Source organism: Plutella xylostella, chromosome 31 (genome assembly GCF_932276165.1).
Source record: "Plutella xylostella chromosome 31, ilPluXylo3.1, whole genome shotgun sequence".
NCBI lineage: Eukaryota > Metazoa > Arthropoda > Insecta > Lepidoptera > Plutellidae > Plutella > Plutella xylostella.
The window spans coordinates 5,133,586-5,145,605 of record NC_064011.1 but is presented as its reverse complement, the minus strand read 5'-3'; positions in this window follow the sequence as shown (position 1 = coordinate 5,145,605).

Genomic DNA, 12,020 nt, shown 5'->3' with positions numbered 1-12,020 from the left:
ACTAAACGTCCTATCCTCTACCCCACTACTAAATTATATAAGAACTGCGACATTTTAACTGTCAGGCAGCTCTTTATTTACAACACGGTGATTTATCAACACATCCATACACCCTTCTATGAAACCTCCAAACGTCGCAAAGACTTAATTTGTAATACTCCCTTGCCAAAGCTTAGTTTAACAAAAAGGCATAAGTTTTATCTTGGCCCAAAATTATATAATAAGATTAATAAAATTAATTTTGTGTTTGACAAACCTACATTTGAAGCTAAAAAGAAAGTATCTACACTACTAAAAACCTTTACATACGATGAAACAGAGTTTTTTATTAAGTAATACGTACTTCTTCAGTTCACACAAATACACACACTCACACACACACACTCACACACACACACACACAACACATACACAGCATGTTAGTTATTAGGTTTTTTATTTTACTTTATTTTATGTCTTTATTTATGTCCTTCCTTCTGAGGGAACATAAAAAAATTGTTTGAACATTGAAAAACAGGTCACCGCCGATCACTGTTACGATCCTCATAAGAGGTGCGGTCCTACTTAATCATAAATACAGGCTACATGTGAGCCTAGTTATGATAGTAGTAGTCAAAACTATTATGTTATGTTATTTTTTTTTAACTATGAATAAAGATTTTTGATTAATTTTTTTTGAGTAGTAGTAAATTTATATAGAAATTTTGTTTTAGATGACACTTAACAACGTAACAGGTGTTTTAATGATCTAAGACACTATGGTGAAACTATAGGTTAGAATGGCACGTTTGTAACCAATCAACTCATTGTCCCTTAATGTGACTTGCAATAAATACATTATTGAATTTAAACTGACCGACCGGGCGCTTCTCTGCCAAATTCTCTGTTAGCGGTACAACAGGTTACTACTGTCTATCTCTGGGCTACAGAATTATATAAAACGATCCACCTAAATGCTAGTTAATGTCAAACTTATATTTTATTCACTGCATTATAGCAGTGGGGTTACCATCACCGAAAATTAGAAATTAACAATCCTTAAAGGTCATTATAGACTACAACATTTTACTTGTAACGGAACAACGAGCTGTTATCTGATTAGTCTAGTGTATCATCCTTTTACGAACTTTTTGTTATGCCTTTGCCTGCTTTTGCTTTTTGTAAGAACGTTACATTACATAATAAATGCTCGACAAAATGTTGTAGTCTATACTCACGATGACACCGCTGTTATTGCTGGATGGTTAATTGCTAATGTTTCGGTGGTGATACGGCTGCTGCACCTGGCTCTATCGAATAGAACCTTTATGCAACAGACCCGTGTAAACAGTTTTCCTAAGCGTAGACCATTTCCAACCACGCTGGTCCACTGTGCGGGTTTCACACATCTAGATTGTGAAAAACATCCCTGTGTAACCATTTAAACATCAAATAAAACTGTATAACTTACTGAGTACTGAAAAAATAATGCTTTATCATTTTAATTTTTAATGGTTATAGTTTTTTTTTTGAAGTTATCGTAAACATATGAGTTCGTAGTAGTATTGTTTATGAAAGACTGTAATTGATTGTCTCGTATGTTTTAATTAAGCCTACTTAAATACTTACCCCAATTGGAAACTTAAATAAAAAAAAGTATGAGATAAAAATTCTATATTTGTTTCATCCTTTATTGCACAAAATATAAACATAAGTGTACAAAGGGTAGACTTAATGCTACTAAATATTTATTATTATTTAGGTTGATATGATAGTGTAATGGAGTTGTGGTGGCGTAGCGTAACGGATAAGGTCTATATAATATATAGATATACATATAATATATAGTATACAGGGTGTTGCAAAAAGGGTATACTAAGCCGAAACCTACATGTGCAGCATGTTATATCTAAGCAAAAACTGAAATCAGAATTTTAAAATTCGCAAAAAAAAAAATCATTTTCCATAGAAACTTTGTTGGTCACGTGACTTTTACTAAGGATTTTTTTTTTTTCGCGAATTTCCAAATTCTGATTTCAGTTTCGGGCTTAGATATAACATGCTGCACATGAAGGTTTCGGCTTAGTATACCAATTTTGCAACACCCTGTATATTATACACTTACCGATTTTCACAACTGAAACAAAATTGTAATGTGTTATTTAAATTATTTTTCGAGAAACTTCAAATTAATCTACAGTGCGACAAACTTATCTGTTCCGGTGAGAGTTAAATAAATTGGTCCATATCTCATTATTTACTAATAAATTATGTATTGATATAGATTAACATGGGTTTATTAGAACCGCATAGGTAAATTACCATTACGGGAAAACTGAATATCTTAAAGAATGAAGAAATATTAGACATTTACGTGAGCTCTCACCGGAACAGAAGGGCTAATACGGGGCGCATTTAAGAAGTGACAAGAGTTTTGCATCGCGCAGATTCAAGAGCGAGCGTGACGGAGAACTCTTGTTTCGTCTTAATAGCGTCCTGTGCTACAGGGCCAGATGAACAGATAAGTTTGTGGCACTGCACAAGCTAAGGGACCAGTCCGCGTTGGTCGATGACGACATAATCAAAATGGGGTGCGTATTGCGACGTATAAAAACGAAAAGTTTATTTTCACATTAATAACGTTCACAACATATAATGAACGTTACGTATAACAACAAAATCTATATTTTCATTTGGTATAAGATTCATTTGGTATAACGTACATTTCATATAATATCAAAATAACTAACACTCAAGAAGACTAATAATCAATTCGTATAACATACATTACGTACCTATATCAATTAAAATATATACTATCATTTTGTATAAAGTTCTTCTCGTAACACATAATCTGTGTTTAATTACCCAACGCCGTCAAACCCCCTAGCACCAAAACCTAAAGATAGGTGCGACGACGAGCCAAGCGAGGAGGAGCGTGTTAGGTGCACATGTTCGTCGAAACCAAAGCGGAGCGTCTCCCAACATAGCTTCAATAATAATAACGCTGTGAAAACCCCTAGTACCAAAACCTAAAGATAGGTGCGACGACGAGCATAACGAGGAGGAGCGGTTAGGTGCACATGTTCGTTAAAAGCAAAGCGGAGGGCAGCGAAGCGGAGCGGAGCGTCTCCCAACATAGCTCCAATAATAATATTTTTTGTTCATTATACATAATGATATTATATCCGTTGAATAATGTATATTATAAACGTTATATATTATGAACGTTATACATTTTAATCGATATATCAATTGAAATTATACTTTTTGAAAGTTATCCTTTACGAAATTATGTATTTTTAGTAATTATACCTTCCGTTTGTTATAAACAGTGAACGTTATACTTAATAAATTTATATAATATGGGCGTATACGCGTGTCAATGTTATACTATTCGTTTTTATACCTCGTATTACTTACCCATCAAAATGCACTGGTGAAACTATGAAAGCTTGTTAAAATATTGGCTATACTACAGTAGGCCGGCTCCACACGTTGGTCCCGCTCGTACCAACGTTGGACTGTAAATTGGGTGAGGCGTACATACGTTGGCTCATAAACTAGTTCTGTCCCGACAGGGCCAACGTGAAGATGTCCGATACAGAAATGTTAACTGCTCTGAGGCTATAAATATGAGCTCATTAATGATTTCCGCTTTTTTAAAATCTTCAATTGAGAAGATCATGCCCATATTCTGTTGAATGCTGCGCCATGCATCAGCTAATACATTTAGATTTCTATGTTCCTTTAGAGTTGCGTCCCATATTATTGAATGTGCTTGTTGTTAAGTTCAATAAAATCTGTAACTTTTTAATTTTTCCATAAAGGTGACGATTTTGTGTATGAGAAATCCCTTAGGAAACCCCTTCGCACGGAAGCGTCTAGAAAACAACCACTTGAAATCGTTACCCAATGATTACGTCAACAAAACCAGTGACATACTTACTTTTTTTTACTGAAAAAAAAATTGCATTGTTGTAGTTAAGTACATTTCGGTCCAAACAAGTACTCAGATATAGTACTGAGGTCACTAAAATGTTATAAGTAATAAAATCATGTAAGTAAATAAATTATAACTTTTAATTACTAAATGTAAGTATATTATTATATACGTACTTTTGGAACCTACTGTGGTACGCATTTGTGACGTCATTATCCATTGCCAAGTGCCAAGTAATTATAGGCATAATTTTCTCATATCAGCTTTTAGGCATAATCACCTAAAATTGTAAAGTATTCAGCATAATACTCACAAAGTGGGCGTGCGACTGAAAATATAAAACAATAAATAAGTATTAGTATTGATAATTATTATGTACTTACAGAGACAAAGCTAGTGATACCGAACTTAATTCAAACCTAAAATATTGCTTTTATGGGAATTCTTTTGTACCTAATGTTTAACACTGCAATGATTAATAAATAAGTATGTTATTGATTTTTATAATATACCTAGCAAGTACTAATTAACTATAGAAATTGACCTTGTAAGTATGGATCATACAAAGGGTAATAGTTAGTATACAATACAGGATATTGTAAAAAATTGTTCGGAAGGTCCCCCTTTGAGTCACCCCCTTTCGGCTTGGAATACTTACCCTTTTTGCAACACATAATAATATCATAACCAGCAATTACCTAAGTACACACACACGCACTCACGCTTTGTACTAATGTACTCCCTTGCGGGGTAGGCAGAGGTGCATTTCTGCACCCACTTTTCGCCAGAGTGTTATGTTAGTCCCAATGTAATAGGGGGCGGGCCTATTGCCATTTTACGGGCACATCCAAGACCCGAGAACAAATATCTGTGTATGAACAAATATCTGCCCCAGCCGGGAATCGAACCCGGGACCATCGGCTCAGTAGTCAGGGTCACTAACCACTACGCCATTCGGTCGTCAATTACCTAAGTATCTAATAAGATTCTTTAACGATATGGCCAGAGCACCTACCGACATCGACATCCAAGAACAAATATGACGTTTTTTATTAAGTAAAAAACCTATAGTTGGTACTTAGTAAAGTAAGGTTAGAATTATAAAACTTAAACTAAACAATAAGATATCTTAATTAAAATCTTTTAAATTCTCCTATAAAAATTACAGCTATCATAAATTTATAATGCTCACCAGTTCTAGCTGCAATCATAATCATTTGAAAAAAATATATAGTTAGGTAGGTACATAAACACAAACAAAATTAATGTATAGTGCCACAAACTTATCTGTTCCGGTGACAGCTCACATAAATGTCTAATATTTCATAATTCTATAAGATTTTATGTTTGCTCGTATTGTTAATTCGCTCTTGCGGTGTTAATAAACTCATCTAATCTTTTATAATATACAATTCATTAGTAAACAGTAATGATATATAGATCAATTTAGTTCGCTCTCACCGGAACAGATAAGTTTGTGGCACTATATACCCTGTCATTCAAGCTTTTGCGGTGAACACGATAGACGGTGACCGACTTTTTGTAGGAGGAAAATAGTACGTACAATAAGGTTACCACCAGAACTTTAGCAATGCGAGATTTTCAACCATAGACAACAACCATAGACAAAAGCGCTAGTAAAACTTCAAACTCAACAGCACTGCATTTGCATTTTGCAAAGATTGTTCTCTTGATTGTGGTTTTAATTCATTGCCATATATACAGGGTGTTGCATAAAGAGTATACTAAGCCGAAACCCACAAGAAGTCAATGGAACGTAGTTTAAATTGGATACATTAAAGAAGTGAGAAAATAGTATACTTACCTACTATCGCTCCGAGTCTCACTGTAAAATTGAAATATGTATAAGGTTTTACAATTAAGTGTAGGTGGGTAATGCCGAATTTCGGGTAATTCCGATTTTTGCCGATTTCTTCTAAACGCAGCCATACTTTGAACCGTGGAACCATTCACCTTGATGGCCACTTAATCTTCTACCTCGCTTGGGTTGACTCAGGGCGCTAAAACGTAATTTTTTTTTTAAAGTTCAATTTTCCTGATTTTTGAATTTTCGGAATTACCCGCACCTCGGTAATTAAGAAATCAGTTAAGTTACTTAACTGATTGTTTTTTCATCCAAAAGATTGTCGTTTTTTTCACTACGTTCGGAGTTTAAAAACCCTAGCTTTAATTTTTTTCTATTTTCCGGAATGAGAAAACCAGGGTAATTGCGAATGTTGGAACCTTTTACTATGAATTTCTGTGGATCAAATAATTCCGAATTATAAGTATCATATAAATGTATATTAGTACTTCTGGGCAGTTCTAGGCAATATTTCGAAATAAGTTTTTGCGAGGTTATAGCTGATAAAAAAATACATAATGGTCCTTTACCTTAAATTACCTAAAACTCATTTCAAATGATTTTCGGAATAACCCGCATTCATTCGGAATTACCCTCGTGCAAAGAAAAAAATAACAGCTTTTGAAACTAAAATATTTACGAATTCCGTAAGTATTTAGAGAAGTCTGTTAAACAGAGTTTTAGGTTGTATATTCAAGTATACAAAGCGTCCTTACACGAATCAAAATAACCCGACCAGTCCTCATAAATTGACAAAATACGAACATGTATCCAACTCAACCAAAAACCTTTCGGAATAATCCACCTGCACCTTAGTGACAAAATTAAATTAGAGCAAATTTCTAGATTCTACGTCCTTAAAAATATATTAATATTATACCTATTAATAGCATTATTAGTCCATGAGTATAAATGTGTAGGTAGGTAAAAAATAGATAAATATAATTACACTTTATTTGTGGTTAAACGAAAAAAGAATAATAAAATTTACAAGCTGTAACTTAATTAGGATCTTATAATCACTAAAAGCTTAAAATATAGCTTACCTCCTCCTGCTACTGCTAGTGGTGCCACTAAAGTAAAATAATTAAGTATACGTTTAAAGTATGTAAGATTAAAAGACTAAATTACAGCATGATATAGGTATTTTCTATTGTATTCTATTCTATTCTCTGTGGGGGTGTAAGTACCTGCACCTGACTCTCTCGAATGGTACCGTTGTGCATATCCCCAAGGTCTAGGTATTAAATAAACATATAATATATTTTATTTTTATTTTTTTATATGAAGTCATCTATCAACGGCAACGCAGTTTGTGTTCGGAGGGCCTAAAGCTGTTTTTTAATCTCAGATACCCATCAACTGTCGATTGTCTCGCGATTAAGTAACGTATCGATCTATTGGCGGGACAATCGACTTTGATGAACCGTTCAGAATTTGACAATAGGGAATATACATATAAGTCAAATAAAGGTCAAATATTATTTTTAATAAACTTTGTTATTTCTAAATTATGCCTGCATCAATATTTTTGATTATTATTTATTTTTGAGCAAGTAAATAATTGTTGAAAAGTGGAAAAAAAACTGTGGTAAATTCAAACTTTAGAAACGTCACGTATTTTCTTAGGGCGAATGTGACGTAAATCATAAGTATATAATTATGTCAATCTCAGAATAATCTATGCCCATAGAACTCGGCGTAGGCGAGCGTATTATTCAGCGCCGTGAAATGAAAGTGTGACGTCACACTTAGCGCCATCATGACGGGGCGTTTACAGTGGTCGTATCGGTTGTAAATTTTTAACTTTATTTAAAATAGCTTAAATTCCTTTTTATGGCGATGATTTTTTTTACTATAATAAAGCGATGTGAAACTATTGAATAAGAATATTTAAAAAACATGCATATTCCCTATTTAGTATCTGAGAGTAAAACGTGAGTAAAACAGACTACAGTTTTCACTTCTTGAACGGTGTAAAAACTGTTACACATACTCATAGTATTATATTTAGACGAACTTACATTTAATTGTGCCATTTTTCATGCCCCTTTGGGGTACATCTGTAATATCCGGGTCACTTTTAGGTGAGCTCATCAATGTATAATAATTCTTATGAGAAATAAACATCTACAACCTTCGCTAAAGAGTCTGATCTATCAACGATGGTTTAGATCATCGTCATCATAGATAAAGCTTTTTGTCATGTCTTATCGGACGTGTCTTGAAACCCGTGCAAATTACGTATGCTGCATGAAATGTACGGTGGCCTGCGCCTAAAAGTATACAGGTGGAGTTTTTAAAATAGCGATCCCTGATGATGAAGGGACCAGCTACATCTGTAATAAATCCGGGGACGTGTTGTGTGTGATGTGTGTAGCCGTGGTGTTTATGTGGATGTGCTTGAGCAGCATGTGAGCTTGTGATCGCTTTTTTAAAAACCCCGCCTGTATACTTTTAGGCGCAGGCCACCGTACTTACGGGTTTCGCAATTTACGAGAACTAAATAAAGTTTTATTTTTTCTTCTAAGTTGAGGTACGTTTACTAAACGTTTTCTGAGTATGACTATTAAGTTGTTTGGACTGATCTGTCACTATGTTCAGAATTGGACGATTTTCGACCGATGATGATGATGAATTTCATTAAAATTCAGTTTTAGTATAAGGACATAATTATGCAACTTACAAATATTAACATCGACAATCTCGCTGTAAAAAATGCATATTATTATTAAAATATTTATCATAAACTAGTACTGTAGGTATCTATCTAGATTTTCGCTGGTAGGTATTCTTTGATCATATTTTTAACACCACCCGTATAAAATGTATGTTATGTTAGTACTTACAAATTAGGATTTTCATTATCCCCTATAAATAATTATAAAACACCAGTAAAAATAGTGGGAAGAAATTTACAGCCAACAATAGAGATAGGTATAACCACCCCCGGCAGTTTTATCCTCAGTGTCAGAGATAAAATATGAGTTTAATCGAAACAGTATAGAACTATACAACCTTATCCCATGAGTCGTATCTTGTGTTTATATAAAATCCTTTGTCCAGGCCATGTAGCACGGCACGCTATTAAGACGTGACAAAAGTTGTCCGTCTCGCTCGCTCTTGAGGCTGCGCGATGTGAGTGAGCGAGATGCAAAACTCTTGTCACGTCTTAAATGCGCCATGTGCTAGCCCTTCTGGATGACTGACTGAGAATCAACCTTTTCTCAGTGGAACCTTTTCATTGCCCGTGAGTGTAACATCACTGTTTTTCTGTAGTAGTATGTAAGCTTAACAGAAAATAGATGAAAAATCTAAAGGCTCCTATTCACGGGCGCGCCAATCCGCCGGCGATGATCCTTGTGCAAGGCACAACAAAGTTGACAATCGACTGCAACTCGCCGCTCGTGCAGTGTGTGGGCGATGACGGATTTGTCCACGGATTGGTCCGGCTCGGGGCTCGGCTCGCGGTGCGTGTAGTGAATGGGGGCTTAAGGCTTTGAACTTATATTTACCATTTGGTCGTCCAGTTGAGGTGGCCCTTCTGCGAGGCTGTGGCGTAGTCTTTTTGTGACGGAATATTAGAGAGTTAGTCGCTCTCTTCAACCTTGGACCTTGGGTGAGCCGTGGAATCAGTACATCTTGGTCTAGGTTTGAAACGAGGAATGTAAAATTAATATTACTTAGCTTATTTTTAAAGCTATAGACAACGGGTCAATGGGCATCCCGACTAGGCTTAACTACGACTATTTCGTTTAGGCCTGGGTCTCCTATTTACGCCGTGGGTCGCGACCAGCGTCACGCCGTAGGTCGCGTCACGATGCTCACTATAGAAATGTACTGATGCGGTCTCCCTCACACGCCGACGTTGGCGCGTAGACATAATGAGCATTGTGACGCGGCCTACGGCGTGACGCTGAACGCGACCTACGGCGTAAATAGGAGACCCGGGCCTTACTAAGCGTGCCGATTGCGTGACAATATCCTCCGTTAGTTCGTCGATTTAAAGTGTGAATCCCGAGATGCGGTCTGGAGAAAACCACACGAAGGGGGGTCAATTTTCAGTTTCGTTTTGGCAAGAAAGCGATTGTTAGTTGCTAATTTACGGTGGTGGTAACTCCATACGCGAAATTACTCGATGAATTTTGTAGGGAAATTTTAGTTCTGCTACCGACCGCCAGGGGCACTGTTCATATTTTCATACAAAATTACTCGATGAATTCTACTTCACGTTCACGATGAAAATTCATGCTAAGGGGTCAGCAGCCTCCTATGTAACTAAACTTGGAACCACGGATTCAAATTAATCTTTTATTAAACGTAAAGAAGATTATCTTACTTATAGTGTAAGAGAGATCGTCTATATGCTCGCCGTATATAGGAGAAAGACATAGTAGGAACTGAAAAACAATACATTTATAACATAATAATTGTGGTTAGTTCAAATATCTACTAAGGTGGTCTAATCTAGGGAAATCTCGATCAAATGGGGATTGGGGCAAATATTTGCATGTATTTTTTTCAGTAATTACATCATTTTCAGTTTCTATGTGTATACTTGCTGTTCCCGTGAGCTTCGCTTCGGCTTAAAAAGTTTTCCCGTGGGTATACCGCGATAAAAAGTCGTATATCCAGGGTGTCAGCTAACTCCACACCAAATTTCGTTAAAATTGGTTCAGCGGTTTTGACGTGAAGAAGTAACAAATATACACACATACATAAAACACATACTCACAAACTTTCACATTTATAATATAGGTAGGATACATTAGGTGTGTGAAGTTAGCAGCCTAAAGTTAGCAGCCTTTGAATACCCGACCAAATTAAGATGGTCACTTCAGTCATTGCATACTTTATCAATTAAAACACGTAAAAAGCCCCAAAAACATTGGAATAATAATGCTAGGTATTTATATAAACACTAAAATATGTTCTAAAATAAATAAATTCAAAAAAATACGACGTTTACTTACTGACGCTCTTGTTGGTTAATGGATATTTTGTATGGGGGCACCAAGATGCTATAGACCTGCCCGCATCTCACCGGGTTTTATTTATGTGTGGTGAGTCATTAGAAAATACTGACAGAAGTTTCATCAACATTGAAACGGTACAGCAGGTGTCCAGGAGCCACTTTCTGACGGATTTTGGGTGAAAAATTGTCAATATTTCACGAATATTCAAGTTTGCAGGTGGAACCTGAAGAGATTCAGCTGCAAATGATAGTTCATATGAAAGGTATTATTAATACCTAGAAACAGTTTTCAGCAATTTCAGATTGAATGACTTTTGGTGACTCTTCAAGGTGAAAATCAAAAAATAAAACTTAGCAGCCCAAGATTAACATTTTGTATAGCGGCACCAAGATGCTATAGACCTGCCCGCATCTTACCTGGTTTATTATGTGCGTTGTGTCATTAGAAAACACTGACAGAAGTTTCATCAACATTGAAACGGGATAGCAGGTGTCCAGGAGCCACTTTCTGACAGATTTTGGGTGAAAAATTTACAATATATCACGAATATTCAAGTTTGCAGGTGGAACCTGAAGAGATTCAGCTGCAAATGATAGTTCATATGAAAGGTATTATTAATACCTAGAAAAGGTTTTCAGCAATTTCAGATTAAATGACTTTTGGTGACTCTACAAGGTGAAAATCAAAAAATAAAACTTAGCAGCCCAAGATTAACATTTTGTATGGCGGCACCAAGATGCTATAGACCTGCCCGCATCTCACCTGGTTTATTATGTGTGTTGTGTTATTAGAAAACACTGACAGAAGTTTCATCAACATTGAAACGGTATAGCAGGTGTCCAGGAGCCACTTTCTGACAGATTTTGGGTGAAAAATTGACAATATTTCACGGATATTCAAGTTTGCAGGTGGAACCTGAAGAGATTCAGCTGCAAGTGATAGTTCATATGAAAGGTATTATTAATACCTAGAAATGGTTTTCAGCAATTTCAGATTAAATGACTTTTGGTGAATATTCAAGGTGAAAACCAACAAATAAAACTTAGCAGCCCAAGATTAACATTTTGTATGGCGGCACCAAGATGCTATAGACCTGCCCGCATCTCACCTGGTTTATTATGTGTGTTGTGTCATTAGAAAACACTGACAGAAGTTTCATCAACATTGAAACGGGATAGCAGGTGTCCAGGAGCCACTTTCTGACAGATTTTGGGTGAAAAATTGACAATATTTCACGAATATTCAAGTTTGCAGATGG